The 16,692-nt window shown below is 42.5% G+C and overlaps 1 protein-coding gene across 1 annotated transcript in view; it reads right to left on the reverse strand.

Annotated features, from left to right (window-relative positions):
* HS3ST4 (heparan sulfate-glucosamine 3-sulfotransferase 4) overlaps positions 1-16,692 on the reverse strand; it is a 497,559-nt gene that overhangs the window by 325,973 nt on the left and 154,894 nt on the right. The gene's annotated exons all lie outside the window — the stretch shown is intronic.

The raw sequence follows: 16,692 nt of genomic DNA on the forward strand, positions 1-16,692 counted from the left end.
CTGAAACTATCATCTTCTCCTTTTGTTAAAACCAGCTACATGTGTCTGACAAATAGCAGGTAACAGTAAATGTTGAATGAACGAGAAGAGCGATAAAGAGAATGAATCAGTCAGGGAAGTACTTCTGGGAAGACTGCATAAGATAAGAAGCCTGCAGTATATGTCCACTAAAGCTGAGACAGCTTTTAGCAAACTTGATGCAGTTAAGTCATAGTACTAGCAGTTGATATGCACGGAACACTTATCATACACTATTCAAATGTATTCTCCTCTTGGCATTCCCATTTAGCAGCTGGGAATCCAAAGCACCCTTCATTCCATCTAGGGAACTGCGGTGTTGGGATTCCAACCAGGCAACTGGCTCCACCAACCATGCTCTTCCCCATGACACTATACTGCCTCTCTTCAACAAAAGTGAGTCTTGAAGTTCTCAAAGAAGCGTTTCACTTAAAACAGGACTTCTTAAAGTGTGAGATCCATTATTGCACTGAAAATATGATATACATAGATTATTTCTGCAATGAATCTGTTATATTGAAGGAATCAACCCTTACATACACCACGCAATGAATGGGCTATCCTGCTTATGTGTGCTCAGTTACTCAATCCTGTCCGACTCTTTGCAACCCCATGGACTGTAGCCTGCCAGGCTCCTCTGTCCATGGAATTCTCCAGGTAAGAATACTGGAGTGGGTTGACATTTCCTGCTCCAGGATCTTCCTGACCCAAGGATGCAAACCTGTGCCTCCTGCATTGGCAAGTGGATGCTTTATCACTGTGCCACCTGGGAAGCCTGGAAATCCTCCTTGGAACATACACACACTCCCTTCAGATGGAGCCCTCCCCTACCCAAAGGCATTTGTTTTTTTTTTTAATAACTTAGGCATATTTTACAAAAGATAAGCTCTTCCCTTCCTTTGCTCTCCCCTGCTGCAGACATTTTCAAGAACAAAGTTACATCATTTCCTGGAAAATGTCTAGAAACTGAACCTCATAGATTTCTTCCTTATTGAAAAACTCCTTCTCCTGAGGCCACACGGAACCCCAGCTTGTCTACTTAATGCATTGTTCATTCAGAGTGAAAGGAAAGCAGGATATGGGTATATTTCATATTTGGAGTTCATATGTCTCATTTGAACATGAATGAACCGTATGGCATCCAATGAGTTCTCTGATTTGCTAACATTCTGCAGTGGAAAGATCTTAGTTGGCCTCAGTTCCCCAAATAAGTTCAGCTGTTTAAGAAGGAAATATAATATCTCCCAAGAATCATCCATGAACTGAAGATTAGAAAATCCATCAAGATTGGCATCAACCCATACTGAGCGGAGAAGATGTGAGGTCCCCAAGAGGGGCCATGAGCACATAACCACATAGCTACTCCACTCTAAATCCTTTTTCTCATTATTATCGTACCCAGTGTTATTGAAAAATAGCTCTGAGATACATTTGGGGGTGCACTTAGAGACCAAATCAATAGTCTCAAAGTCACCTTAACTATAAATTGCACAGCCTTTCTTTCATCTGAATTCTCGCTACCTTGGGTTTTCTGTTCCTCGAACCCTTTATTCAAGAATTATGCAAGGTTATATTCTAGGTCTATTATAATTTAGCGTTTATAGTCCACGGTGCCTTTGGGACTAGATTACCTCCCTGCGTGATGCTGGTTTTCATTTGTATGCTGACAAATACACCATTTCAACTGTCACTTAAGCAACCAGTTCAAGCTCTACTGTTATTTTAGCTCCATATTGTCAACCAGGTGGATTTATAAATGTGTTACCTGAAGGAAACGTTCCCCCAAATAGCAGAAGTGGAGACTTTATTTATTTATAATTATTTGTTAGATTTGTAAAAATGTTCCTGTTGCCGGAAAGCCTCTGGCTAAATACAAATTAAAACACTTTTGAATGTAGCAAAAAACAGCAGTGGCATCATTTTAATTACCCATTGGGGGATGGCAGGCAACAAAGATGTATTTATTTATTTCTTCCCTTGTTTAATGTGACTGCCTGCTTAGGGATATGAACTTCCTGTCTGCGTGTCTGCCACCCTGATTGCATTGCCAGCATCCATTTACCTCTTCCTAATAGCTTCCTGTGTTTTTGTTTGCTTGTTTGTTTTGGTGGGGGCCAGTGGTAGCAGGGAGGAACAGATTATTCTCTCTTATTTTGTAGGTTTGGGAGGAAGGGAATTCAGGATGACTCCCTCCCAGAAGAGGAGACTCACTCTTCCTTCCTCCTGGCCTGAACACAGTTGTGGTTTTTGCTGCCCAGCCCGCCAGAATATTCTTCCATACATTTCCATTTCTTCAAGTCTTCTTTTTCATTTCTCTTGATGTTTTCCCACTAAGTTCTCTTCTGTTTACATGAGCCAGCATCAATTTTTATTACTTGCAATCAAGAAACCCGACTTACACAGGAGGTTAAAACAAAAAGAAAAACAGCATGGACCACCCTTTAGTGTAATAGACAGTGTATAGATTTATTTCAAACCCTATCAGTCTTGGGCTGGTTGGGAAACCACATTGCTTAAAGATCATTGACACAAGGTTTTACCTTCATAAAGATCGGATTTTGACTTCTGGTTCTGCACATGCTGGACTTGAACAAGTTCCTTTAAACCTCTCCAAACCTCAGTTTCTTCATCCATCAAATGGGGTCACTCTAATGGCTACATGAGATAATGTGCATAAAGCACTTCTCTTCTGAGATGGCAATAAATAATGCTCAATAAGTGTTGGCTCATTTGATTTTTTTCATCATCTGTCAACTGAGGAATAATAACATCCACACTCACTTGCAGAGTTATTTTCAGGATGAAATGTGTGAGACAATACTTTGAAATATATAGAGTCTACAAATATGAATCCAGAAAAAAATAGACAAGCTGCCCTCTGGTTCGTGCACAGAATTGAACTGACTCATATAGCAAGGCAAAGCTGGCCCAGCGATTCCTCCGGTAAGAAATGTTTAGCAAGTAGTTGGAAGTTTTCATGTTCCAACAAAGGTGGGTAAAGGGGAATTTGCCCTGGGGACAAAGAGATATATTTTAGGAAAACTTTTTTTTTCTCCCATTGAGTCTTTCTATCCATAAACATGGACTATTGTTACATTGATTTCGTTCTTTTTAAATTTTCATTCATGAGAGTTTTGTAGTTTTCCTCGCATAGGTTTTGCACTTGTTTTGTTACATTTACACCTAAGTATTTCTTATTCTGGATGTTATGGAAATGGTACTGTGGTATTTTTTAATTTATTCTTTAATTGGAGTATAACTGCTTTACAATGTTGCATTAGTTTCTGCTGTATAACAACATGAATCAGCTCTGTGTGTCCATATATCCCCTCCCTCTAGAGCCTCCCTCCCACCCCTCTAGGTCGTCACAGAGCACCAAGGTGAGCTCCTGTGCTATACAGCAGCTTTCCACTAACTATCCGTTTCACACATGGTAATGTACATACATCAGTGCGACTTTCTCAATTCATCACCCCCCTCCATTCTCCTCCTGTGTCCACAAGTCCACACTCTACATCTGCGTCTCTATTCTTGCCTTGCAAATAGATTCATCAGCACCATTTTTCTAGATTCCAGATATACAGAAAGCTTCTCTTTTTAAAATTAGTTGATGATGGTACATTTTAGACATTCAAACATAAATAATAATTTAACGAAAACCAACATGCTTATCAGTCAGCTTAAGAAATAAAACCTTACTAATAGTGATTAAATTGTTCATGTAGCTTTTCCAATCACATTCCTTACCCCATCCCCTAATTTTTCTACATATGCATTCATCCCTGAGGGCTTCCCCAGAGGCTCAGTGGTAAAAAAAATCCGCCTGTCAAGCAAGAGATGCAGGTTCGAATTCTGGGTTAGGAAGATCCCCTGGAGTAGGAAATGGCAACCCACTCCAGTGTTCTTGATTGGGAAATCTTACAGAGAGAAGAGCCTGGTGGGCTACAGTCCATGGGGTCGCAAAAGAATCAGACATGACTCAGAGACTAAACAAAAATCCCTAAACTATATGTAACTATACACACATATAATTATTTTTGCAAATTTTAAAATTATAAGTAGTGGTGATATACTATCTGGATTCTTAGGAAACTTGCTTTTTTTTCCCTCTCACAACATTTTTTTGTTTCAAATTTTATTGCATTTGATTTCCAATGTTGTTAATCTCTGCAGTGATTCAGTTATACACATTTATATTCTTTTTCATACTCTTTTCCATTATGGTTTATCACAGGATATCGAATATAATTCCCTGTGCTATCCAGTAGGACCTTGCTGTTTATCCATTCTATACATACAATAGTTTGCATCTGCTAATCCCAGACTCCCAAGCCTTCCCACTCCCACACTCCCCACCCTTGGCAACTACAAGCCTGTTCTCCTCAGCATTGTTTTTGAGATTCAATCTTTGCTGGGTCTGGTTTTTCTCAGTCCTGAATTGTATGATTTCATAGGAATATATCATAATGATGGTGATGCTCATTTAGATCATTTCCAGTTCCAACATCCTCTCATCCATCTCCTTTGTGCTTCAATTCCAAAGTCTCTCTAGTCTAGTAGTTCTCAAATTTGAGTCCACCAGCATCATCTGGACGGCTTCTTAAAAAAAAGGCTTCTGGGCCCCTCCCCCAGATTCAATAAATCTGAGATGAAACTCGAGAATTAAAACAGTACACAAGCCCCTGTGTCCCTGTCCTTTGAAGGAAAGGGCTTTCGGTTTAGTCTCCAGATCTCCCTTACGTTTCAAAAGGCTGACTCAAGAGTTAAAGATTCAGTTCAGTTCAGTTCAGTCACTCAGTTGTGTCAGATTTTTTGCGACCCCATGAATCGCAGCACGCCAGGCCCCCTTGTCCATCACCATCTCCCGGAGTTCACCCAAACTCACGTCCATCGAGTCAGTGATGCCATCCAGCCATCTCATCCTCTGTCGTCCCCTTCTCCTCCTGCCCCCTAGTCCCTCCCAGCATCAGGGTCTTTTCCAATGAGTCAACTCTTTGCATGAGGTGGCCAAAGTACTGGAGTTTTAAAGATTAGGAATGTGAAAATGTAGAAACAAAGAATAGCTGTTGGCCTGGAAAACTAGTAATACATTAGACTATAAATGTCACACATGGCAGAATCACAGAACTCACCGGTCCCTGAAAGATGTAGATAAAGGCCAGAGACACATTCCCAAGTTGTTTTTATAGGAAGCAGACCCCCTCCAGATGAAAACTGCTGACTGCAAGAACATAGACCTCAGACTGGTCGGAACCATAAAATTGATGATGATTGAAACTTTGACCTTGATCCAACGATCAGAGAACTGTGCCTGAACTGATCACTCAGCCTGCAGCCATCACTCCCACCACCAACATCCTTCTTTAAAATGTCATCCCCAAAAGCCAATGGGGAATGTGAGTCTTTTGAGCATGAGCTGCCCCTTCTCCTTGCTTGGCACCGAGCAATAAATGCTCCATGCCCCTTCACCACAACCCAGTGTTAGTAGACTGGCTTTAACACACACGAGCAAGACAACCCAAGTTTGGTGAAAGTGAAAGTCACTCAGTCATGTCCGACTCTGCAACCCCATGGACTATACAGTCCGTGAAATTCTCCAGGCCAGAATACTGGAGTGGGTAGCCGTTCCCTTCTCCAGGGGAGCTTCCCAACCCAGGGATCGAACCCAGGTCTCCTGCATTGCAAGCGGATTCTTTACCCAGCTGAGCCACAAGGGAAGCCTGAAAAGTGCACTTTTAACAAGTTCCCTGGGGAGGCAGACATTGCTGGTCCAGGGACCACACTTTGAGAACCATTCCTCTGGGTTATATTTAACAGGGGAAGTGGTGGGTCACAGAATACAAACACCTTCAGCATTCCCATTCTCCAAATTCTCATGGACCCTGGAAAAATACCTTTGTCATTTTTTTTTCAAAGTTGCCAATTAGGATCTCCCACCAGGCAGAAAGCGTCTCATACTGTATTAGTTTCATCAGACCTAGCACACAGCACACTCCAAAAAGTTGGTTACGAATGGATGAGTACTTGGAAAGCCTCCAAGTTCACCCAGAGCGTCTTTACCCTGGAGGTAGAGAAAACCCCAGTGTGTGAGGCTAGAATATCTTTCGTGACAGGGACATGCTTGGTGACTCTATTAATTTCCTTGGATTCCAAATTCTGCATTTACATCCAATAATCCTCTGTATATAACCCAAATGACACTCATGCTGGCCAAGTCTCAGCTGTTCTTCAGGGTTTATATTATGTGAGTCCTCATGCAGGTGGGGGTGAGGGGGGTCTGTCCTCAGGGGAGAGGTAGAAACCCTCATGTCCTGAGTTTCCACTACGTGTCAGGCACTTGATCTTGTTTAATTTCCATAGAAGTCTATGTTGCAGGCATCATTATCTCCAACACGTATAGTCACAGTGGTAATAATAACAACATCAGGTAAAGTTATGGAGTGTATCCTGTGTATAAAGCACTCTTTGAAGCTCCTTGTATGGATCAACTCATTTAATCCTCACCACAGTCCACAATATGATGAGCAATGGTTTAGAGCAATTAAATAGTTTGATCCCAGGTGCGTCAATGAAATCCTAATCTGTTTGACTCCAAGATTACTGTTCCCTCCTTTTTTACCATCAGCATCAGCCAGTTCACTTGTTCACACATAAATGGAATCCCAGGTTTGGGAAGATGCAATCTCAGTTTTATTTCTTTCTATCAATTCAGTTGAAATTAGTCCCAAAGATCCCAAGCCATTAAGGGGAAACACACAAAGAGTTATTTGAACAACCTTTTTTTTTCCCCCCCAAAGGAAACTAGCTAGTTTCAGTGGACCAAAATTCCAACTGGATAGCTATTAAGGATGACAGAAAATAAACATGAAATTTAATTTGAAAATATATTTACCAGTACCCCTCTGTCAATCAGATGTCCACCTTGCATTTTCAAGGGTCTAGCAGCTGTGAACTTCAACTGAAGAAAGGCTCTCTGCTACCAGTCAAAATTACTGTATCACAGACTATTCACAGGCAGAAGCTGCTGCCTTTCCTGTTTCTTATTTTTTTGTTTTGGAAAATACTGAGAGGTCTTTGCTACAGATTATGCTATCACACAAGATGGATGATCATCAAAATACAGTCAGCAAAATTTTAAAAATATGGATAAAGAAAAGATATTAATATCCTTTCTAAGGTAATCAGTACTTTTTGTTTGACAAAGAAATTGCCCACTGTTTATGGTTTATGCAAATAATATATGTTAATGTCAAAGCTGCAGAGTATATAGCTTTGCATATAAGTGTTTGTGGAAAATACATGCCAATACATTTTAAACCTTTCCTCATATAAATACAGCGATTTCATAAATATACAGTACCTTGTTTTTAAAAACATTTATTATAATTTTATGCAATGCAAATCACATTAGAATAAATTATTTTTTGCTAAAATGGCAAAGTCAGCAAAATTGCAGGGAAAATATAAAGTCCCTGCCATTATGTGCTCTTCAATTACCTTAAAATGAGCGCAATACCAAGATGAACAGAAGTGGGGAGAGAGACAAACAACCCAGTCAAAAACTGGGCAGAAGACCTTAATGGACGTTTCTCCAAAGAAGCTTCTTTGGAGAAAGATGCTCCACATCACTACTTATTAGAGAAATGCAAGTCAAAACTACAATAAGGTACCACCTCATACCTGACAGAATGGCCATTACTAAAAGACCTACAAATAACAAATGCTGGACAGGGTGTAGAGAAAAGAGAACTCTCCTACACTATTGGTGGGAATGTAAGTTTGTGCAGCCACTAATGGAAAACAGTGTGAATGCCCTTCAGAAAAATAAAAACAGAATTACCATATGACCCGCCAATCCCACACCTGGGTATATACCAAGACAAACCTATAATTGAATACAATATATGCACTCCTATGTTCATAACAGCCAAAACATTCACAATAGTCAAAACATGAAACAACTTAAATGGCCATCTATTAGAAAAGGCAGAGGAACCAGAGATCAAATTGCCAACATCCGCTGGATCATGGAAAAAGCAAGAGAGTTCCAGAAAAGCATCTATTTCTGCTTTATTGACTATGCCAAAGCCTTTGACTGTGTGGATCACAATAAACTGTGGAAAATTCTTCAAGAGATGGGCATACCAGACCACCTGATCTGCCTCTTGAGAAATTTGTACACAGGTCAGGAAGCAACAGTTAGAACTGGACATGGAACAACAGACTGGTTCCAAATAGGAAAAGGAGTTCGTCAAGGCTGTCTATTGTCACCCTGCTTATTTAACTTATATGCAGAGTACATCATGAGAAACGCTGGACTGGAAGAAACACAAGCTGGAATCAAGATTGCTGGGAGAAATCTCAATAACCTCAGATATGCAGATGACACCACCCTTATGGCAGGAAGTGAAGAGGAACTCAAAAGCCTCTTGAAAGTGAAAGTGGAGAGTGAAAAAGTTGGCTTAAAGCTCAACATTCAGAAAACGAAGATCATGGCATCCGGTCCCATCACTTCATGGGAAATAGATGGGGAAACAATGGAAGCAGTGTCAGACTTTATTTTTCTGGCCTCCAAAATCACTACAGATGGTGACTGCAGCCATGAAATTAAAAGACGCTTACTCCTTGGAAGGAAAGTTATGACCAACCTAGACAGCATATTCAAAAGCAGAGACATTACTTTGCCAACAAAGGTTCGTCTAGTCAAGGCTATGGTTTTTCCTGTGGTCATGTATGGATGTGAGAGTTGGACTGTGAAGAAGGCTGAGCGCCAAAGAATTGATGCTTTTGAAGTGTGGTGTTGGAGAAGACTCTTGAGAGTCCCTTGGACTGCAAGGAGATCCAACCAGTCCATTGTGAAGGAGATCAGCCCTGGGATTTCTTTGGAAGGAATGATGCTAAAGCTGAAACTCCAGTACTTTGGCCACCTCATGCGAAGAGTTGACTCATTGGAAAAGACTCTGATGCTGGGAGGGATTGAGGGCAAGAGGAGAAGGGGACGACAGAGGATGAGATGGCTGGATGGCATCACTGACTCGATGGACGTGAGTCTGAGTGAACTCCAGGAGTTGGTGATGGACAGGGAGGCCTGGCGTGCTGCGATTCATGGGGTTGCAAAGAGTCGGACACGACTGAGCGACTGATCTGATCTGATCTGATAGATAAATCTATAAAGAAGATGCAGCACGTGTAGTCAATGGAACACTACTCAGCCATTACAAAGAACGAAATAAAGCCATGTGCAACAACATAGATGCAACTAGACATTATCAAATGAAGGAAGTCAGAAAGGGAAAGATAAATACCGTATAATATCCTTTATATGTGCACTCTAAAATAAGGTATAAAAGAACCTACCTATAAAACAGAAACAGACTCACAGAGAGAACAGACTTGTGCTTGCCAAAGGTGTGGGGAGAGGGAGGGATGGGAGTCTGGGGTTGTTAGCTACAAACTATTAATTATAGAATGGGTAGACAACAAGGCCCTACTGTATAGCACAGGGAACTATATCCGATCTTCTGGGATAGACCATATTGGAAAAGAACGTGTGTGTGTGTGTGTGTGTGTGTGTCACTGTGCTGTACAGCAGAGACTGGCACAACCTCCCATACCCTCCCAAACAGCATTCACTTTGATGCTCTCAGCCAGCAGGCCTTTCAGTCAACCTAGGGATTCTCTGTGTTCATGGCATTAGTCTCACCTTTGCTGCTTGATGTATTTGCAAACCAACATGGTTTATTATGGGCTTCCCAGGTAGTGCTACTGGTAAAGAACCTGCCTGCCAATGGAGGTTAGATGTAAGAGATGTGGATTCGATCCCTGGGTCGGGAAGATCTTCTGGAGGAGGGCATGGCAACCCACTCCAGTATTCTTTCCTGGAGAGTCCCTTGGACAAAGGAGGCTGGCAGGCTACAGTCTATATGGTTGCACAGAGTCAGACACAACTGAAGTGACTTAGCATGCATTCAAGTGCTTTATTATGGATTGATGATGAAGATTTTCAGCCAAGATAATTCCTGAAGATGTGAGAATCAACCCTAATTATTACAGATGGAGCAAGAACAGGCCCTGATAGAGATCATTCTAACAGGGCTCCAAAGAAAGACCTAAGAGAAAAAGATGTATGTAACTGCAGAGAGTCACTAAGATGAATCCTAACCATTTCTTCATTCATGGATCCACGCATGTATTCATTCAGCAGGTAATTAACTGTGCCCCTAATATGCCAGATATGATTCTATCCTTGGAGATGTTGCAATGTACATGTCAGAAAAGGCCCATGATGCTTAGATAAGTGAGCAAATGAGGACATGTGATTATTTCAAAGAGTGATGAGTAAATGTCCCTATCATGGAAGACACTTGATGGGGTGATGTGGGGACACTTGTCTGAGGAGGTGACATTTGAAAGAAAATCAAAATGAAGAAATGCAGCCAAACATAGGATGATCAGAGGAAGGTACTCAAGGTCTAGCCAGAGCCAAGGCCAGAAGTAGGATGAGAAAAGTCAGGGTGGCTGGCACAGAGAGGGGACAAGAGAGAGGGAGGCAGAACACAGGCTGGAGAAATACCGGGGCCATGTCTGGTGGCATCCTGGAGGCCATACTACAGACTTCAGAGTTAATCCTAAGTGCACAGGAAGCTACTGAGTGCTTACCCTGGGCACTGACACTTTCTGAAATGTGACTGTGTGAAGAATGACACGAAAAGCAGAAGTGGGGAGCCTGGATAGAAGCCCATTGCCGTCTGCAGGATGAGAGATGGAGGTGGGCTGGACCAGTGAATCAGCAGTGGGCTGTAGACATGTGGTCCAATGCAGGATATATTTGAGAGATAAAAAGACAGAACTTGCTGATGGATTGAAGGTAGAAGGTGCAACAGAAGAAGGAATCAAGACTGACTCAATGAGTTTTTTATATCAGCAGGTCAGAAGACAGGGGGTGGGCATTTACTGAGAAAGGATTAAAAATAAAAATGAAAAAAGAAAAGAAACCAAAAAAAAAAAAAGGAAGAAGAAATAACACAGAAAGACACAAGCATGAGGGAAAGCGAGACATCCATCTGTCTCCCCCATCACCCGTCCACAAATGCCCCGTGACTGCCCTCATCTGACACTCCTTGGTCTTTATTCAGAACTCAGGCCAAAAGAGAGGGATGCTATTTATTCACTGCCCACCCACCCTGCCCTGAAGACCCCCACAGGCACCCTCAAGTGCATGAAAAACTCCCATCAACTTTACACTTTCAATCCTATGATCCGCCTTCAAGAAGAGAAAACCAGTGTTCAGGGAGGTTAATTACTTATCCAAGTTCACAAAACTAACCAGTGACACAGCTTCTCTGAATCCGCAGCTTCTGAAGACAATAGTTGGTTGAAAAGCCAGCTCTACCGATGGCAAGTTCTGAGGGTTGCAATGAGTTTCCTCATCCGTTAAATGGAGGTTAACAACTTCACAGCAAAGTACTGTGAAGATGAAATGAGATGAAAGTCACCAGTCAACCTGGCACGTCGTAGGGCAGATTTGCTCTTGAAAGTGGTGCTTGCAGATTAATTTTAAAACTTTAAAGTTACCCGATACAGGGGAGAAATCAAAATAGACTACATGCATCTTCAGAGATCTTTGTTCTAAAAACTTTAGTTGTTTAAATCTGATTCCTTCAGTAAAAGAGTTCAACCCAGATAGAAACAAAAAGTCTGCTTTTTGATGAAGAGCATATTTTATGTTTTGTTTTTTTTTTTACAATGACAATTAATAGTAAGTTTCAAAGAAAAATCTTCAAAGGATTTGCGGAACTGCAGTTGATTTCCTAACTGTCAGTTCATGTTTTAGATGCCAAGACTCCACTTGAATGATGTCTGTGTCTGTCTTAGACACTCATGGCAGGGGCGGGGGTGGAAACGGGGCCTGGATGACCATCACTCCCTGATTATTGCTTGAATAGAGGAGACACAAGCTCTGAGACAGTTGTGAGGCTGACCCCACACTTACATGATCAGAAGAAAGCCAGTCTGTGGGGCCGTGTGGCTCTATGTGTGGCTTCAAGAAAGAGACTGAGAGAGCAGCTACCTTGGATCTCAGTGGCTTTCTAACTCTTGGTTCTGGGTCCCTCATTCCTGCTGAGTTTCCAATTTCGGATTCTAGCCTCCCAAGAGGTCTAGCTCTATTTCTTATTAAGTTCCACGTTACATCTTTGAATCCTTATAATAAATCTCCCTTTCATTTTTCCTTAGCCTGATATGAATGATCTCCTGTTACCTGCAAATAAAGGCATCACAAGAGATGCAGCTTTCACTAAGGTGGGAGCTAAAATCGTGGATCATCATTGTCTTGAAGGGTGCATAGTGTGGAAGGCTTGAAAAGGGCAAGCGTGTCTATGCTTTATAAACAGACAAATGGCTGAGAGAAATTATATACCACGGAAGGTACTGAAATCACTAACACAATCACCCCACTCTACAATGGCTTACCATCCCTCCAACTTGCCTATTCAACTGCTTCCTTCATGACCCCCTTTGCCTTTATCAAGACATTTTGTCTCTGGTTCTTGTACTATCTTCCCTTTCTTTTTGTGCCACCCCCTCATACTTTCATCTCTCTCTCTAGTTCCACAGTCCTGGGTCTTATTTCTGCAATTTTCTTGATAATATCCTTACTACCCTGGCCCTTCTCATTTCCCTACATTCACCAAGACAAAAATCCCAGCCCCAAATGAACCATAGTCTCCCCTTTTCCATATATCATAGTCTGAACAGTGTTCCTCCCAAAATTCATGTTGAAATCTTAAACCCCAGCACTTCAGAATGCGACTGTATTTGGAGAAGCGTCTTTAGAGAGATAGGTAAACTGAGATCCTGGAGGTAGGTCCGATCCAATATGACTGGTGTCCTTAAAAGAAGAGGAGCTAGGACGCAGACACACAGGAAAGAAAGACTATATTAAAAGAGAGAAAAGATATGTATCTATAAGCCAAGGAGCGAGACCCTCATATAAAACCACCTTGGCCTTGGACTTCTAGTCTTCAGGACTATTAGAACTAAATGTCTGTTATTTCAGCCACCTCACCTAAGGTACTTTGTTATGACAGCCATAGCAAAATGATACACAATCCAAGTCCCTGAGCATCTGAGAGGTGCTGGAGAAACCTACACAACTGGGCAGAATGCATTCACTATCAACCTATGATCACTGCCAACCCTCACTGGACCCTCGGCCTAGGAATTCTGCTACAGTTCTGAGTAACTTGCATTTCCACTCTCCTTGACGTATATTTCTACTTTTTTTCAGATCTCCAAATATCCCCCACTACACTTTCCATCCCTCTTCATGACGACATTCATTCCTACTGCACACTCCAACCAGAGTCAGGAGCAAATGCATTCAACTTCCTACCTGTGTGACTACAATCTCACCTACACCCTGCTTCACTCATGCTCTGGTTCCCATGGCACACCCTACCCCTGCCTTCTTAGAATCTTCTCTGCTTTCAATCATTCTACCTCAACCAGCTTCTTTCCATCAGTATTAATAAAAAGTGCTCAAGTCTCTTCCAGATTATATCAGTCTCCTCGACTATAAAGTGAACATAATTACAGATCCCTTAAATAGCTCTTATGAGTGCTATGTGAAAATATCCAGCATATGCCTGGAACACCATAGAAACATATGATCCTGCTTACATTTCCATCAGAATGGCAATGTCTCTGTCTCTCTCTCTATCAAACACATACCGTCTGTCTCTCTCTCTATATATATAATATATATAAAGAGATTTATATCATATAATTACATACACACACACACACTCATATTTGGGGCTTCTCAGGTGGAGTTAGTGGTAAAGAACCCACCTACCAATGCAAGAGACATAAGAGATGCAGGTTTGATCCCTGGGTCAGGAAGATCCCCTGGAGAAGGCATGGCAATCACTCCAGTATTCTTGCCTGGAGAATCCCATGGACAGAGAAGCCTGGTGGGCTATAGTCCATAAGGTCGCAAAGAGTCAGACACGACTGAAGAGACTTAGTATGCACACATGCATGCATATATATATGTGTGTGTGTGTGTGTGTGTGTGTGTGTATGTATATATATATACACACACATATTATATTATATATGAAACCTGTAGTCATAGATTTTGCATATAAGGCAGAAGAAATCCCAGTAGGTATTTAAAGTTTAAAAATAATTATTTTTGGCTCTAAACTCTGACACTCTGATGTAGACTGTGCTTGATGAGACCCCTAGGGAATAAAACACATTTTGTGTTACATGAAGAGGGCAGAACGAGCTGTTTAGCATAAAGCCAGTGATGTTGCTGGGACTGCTTCTAGTGATGTACATGCAGAAGCTGACACTATAAAGAGAATGCTTCCTCAGTTAAAGTAAAGCACAGGTCCTTTTCCGGACAACAGAGAGGGAATAAGAGGACAAAGGATGTGGGGAGCGCCTCCCTGGACAGTCAGGCTGGGGAGGATACACTCTGGAGTGTAAGTATGAGCAAAAATCTCCATTAGAGTTGCTGCTCTGGGATGGAACCACCAGTCCCACAGCCTGGATATCATCACCATGGAAACAACATTTGAACCCCCCTGGGTATCACCATCAAGAGAACCAAAATCACCAGCGTATACAATTGTCATTGTGGATGCTCTAATCCTTGTCATCAGACAAGAAGGACCATATGCCCTTTGTCATCCATCATTACTGCTCTGACCTGGGTCCCTTCACTCTGAGTCCAGTGTGCCCTGATACCTGAGGAGGAGGAAAAACCAATGGTGCTTGCTGAGCAGCTCCTGGAGAAGCTGTGTGGCCAGCTGTGTGTTCAAGAATTTGGTGGGCACAAGTTCTGCAGATGTCCTTTGAAGTCACAGCTGTGTCTCAGGACAACACCAGGCTGATGGTGGTGATGCAGTTATTCAGCAGATCAACGGGCTCCTCATCCACGATGGGCATGTCTGCAGAGCTGCAGAAGGTGGGGCTGTGTCAGGGTCCCCATCACTGTCAAGTTGGCAGTGTCCCACATCTGACTGTGGATAGGACATGGGAAGACTGGGTTCGCTCACAAAGTATGCAGGCCAGGCCTGGGCTCTCCTTGGAAGGGTCCTGAGTCTGTCTGAGCTAGGCCACCTCATCAACAGGCTTCTCTGCTATTGTCTGCCATGCAGGGATGTGTGGCTTATCCAGGGCCCTCCCAGCCCCACCCAAACTTAGTGAGTTTCACTCTCCACTCAGCCCTGTTTCTCCCAGGGCTGCCAAGACACCACCAGGCCACTCACACTCTGTTACCAGGAACAGTGCCACTTCATGCCACCCTTGTTCCTTCCCAAAGGGACTGCAAGGTCTTCTATTCAAGGCTTCTATTGTTTTCTAGACTGTGTATAAATCCGATTATTTTCTAATTTAAACAAAAACTGAGCAGGCAGGCTTCCCTGGTGGCTCAGTGGTAAAGGATCCAGCCACCCACACAGGAGACATGGGTTCAATCTTTGGTCCACATGTCATGGAACAACTAAGCCGCCCATGTGCCACAACTGTTGAGCCTGTGTGCCAGAGCCCGGGAACCACAACTACTGAGCTCACGTGCCAAAGCTACTGAAGCCCAAGGGCTTCACAATGAAAGAGACACTGCAATGAGAAGCCCATGTATGCAACTGGAAAGAAGCCTGTGCAGTATCGAAGATCCAGTACAGCCAAAAACAAGTAAATAAATAAAGTTATTTTTTTAAAACTGAAAAAGCAAAAATACATAAAGAAATAAATAGTAGCCTTAAAGGAGATTTCCTGAAAGTCTTACTAATCCAATATATAATAAATCATCTCAAATGGTTAAAGGAAAATTTAGATCGGGAAGAGTTGTGTAATGAGATTCACACCTCACTCCTGTGTTTCCTTTTACCTGTGGCCCTTCTTCCTTTTGGACAGGTAACGGTCATTGTCAAGGGGTGGTTAATCAGAGAGAAGCATGGAGTTCTTCTCCTGCTTTTGCCTTTGAAAAGTTTAGGTCTTTGAATTCTGGAAACATAAGCCCTGAGGGAAATCAGGAGGCAGAAAGTACAACGTGTAAGCACATCCTGTGGAGAGAAAGAATTCCCTGGGCTGAAAGAATCAAGGGCACAAATAGGACCACTGGTGAAAATTTCTAGGAATCCTTTTTCGACAAAGCAGGGATAGGACTAAATGTCACAAAGAAACTGGGATCTGAAATGCAAGTCTTCCTGAGAAAGCAGCTTGTTGTTAGGGAAGTGAAAGCAGGAACCTAGGGGAACACCACCAGGCCCATGTCCCCCTCCCCCAGTGGAGGAACAAGTACAGAGTCACAGGCACACTGGTGGGGACTAGAGGGATCGCTCTAGCCCAGTGGTTCATAGCAGGGGATGACTTTGCCCCCGAGTGAACACTTGGCAATGCCTGGAGATAGATTTGGTGTCATAAGTGGGAGGGAGGTGTCACTACTGGTATCTAATAGGTAGAGGCCAGAGATGCTGCTAATGACTCAGCAATGCACAGGTCAGCCCCCAACAAAGAACCATCTGAACTGAGATGTCAGTCGCAGAATTCTTAAGGAGGACAAGCTGCATAACTTGCAGGGCCCAATGAAAACTAAAATATAGATCCAACCATGTTCAAAAATGTTAAAGTGGTGATGGCAGAGCATTAAACCAAACACAG

This window comes from Bubalus bubalis, chromosome 24, assembly GCF_019923935.1.
Source record: "Bubalus bubalis isolate 160015118507 breed Murrah chromosome 24, NDDB_SH_1, whole genome shotgun sequence".
Lineage (NCBI taxonomy): Eukaryota > Metazoa > Chordata > Mammalia > Artiodactyla > Bovidae > Bubalus > Bubalus bubalis.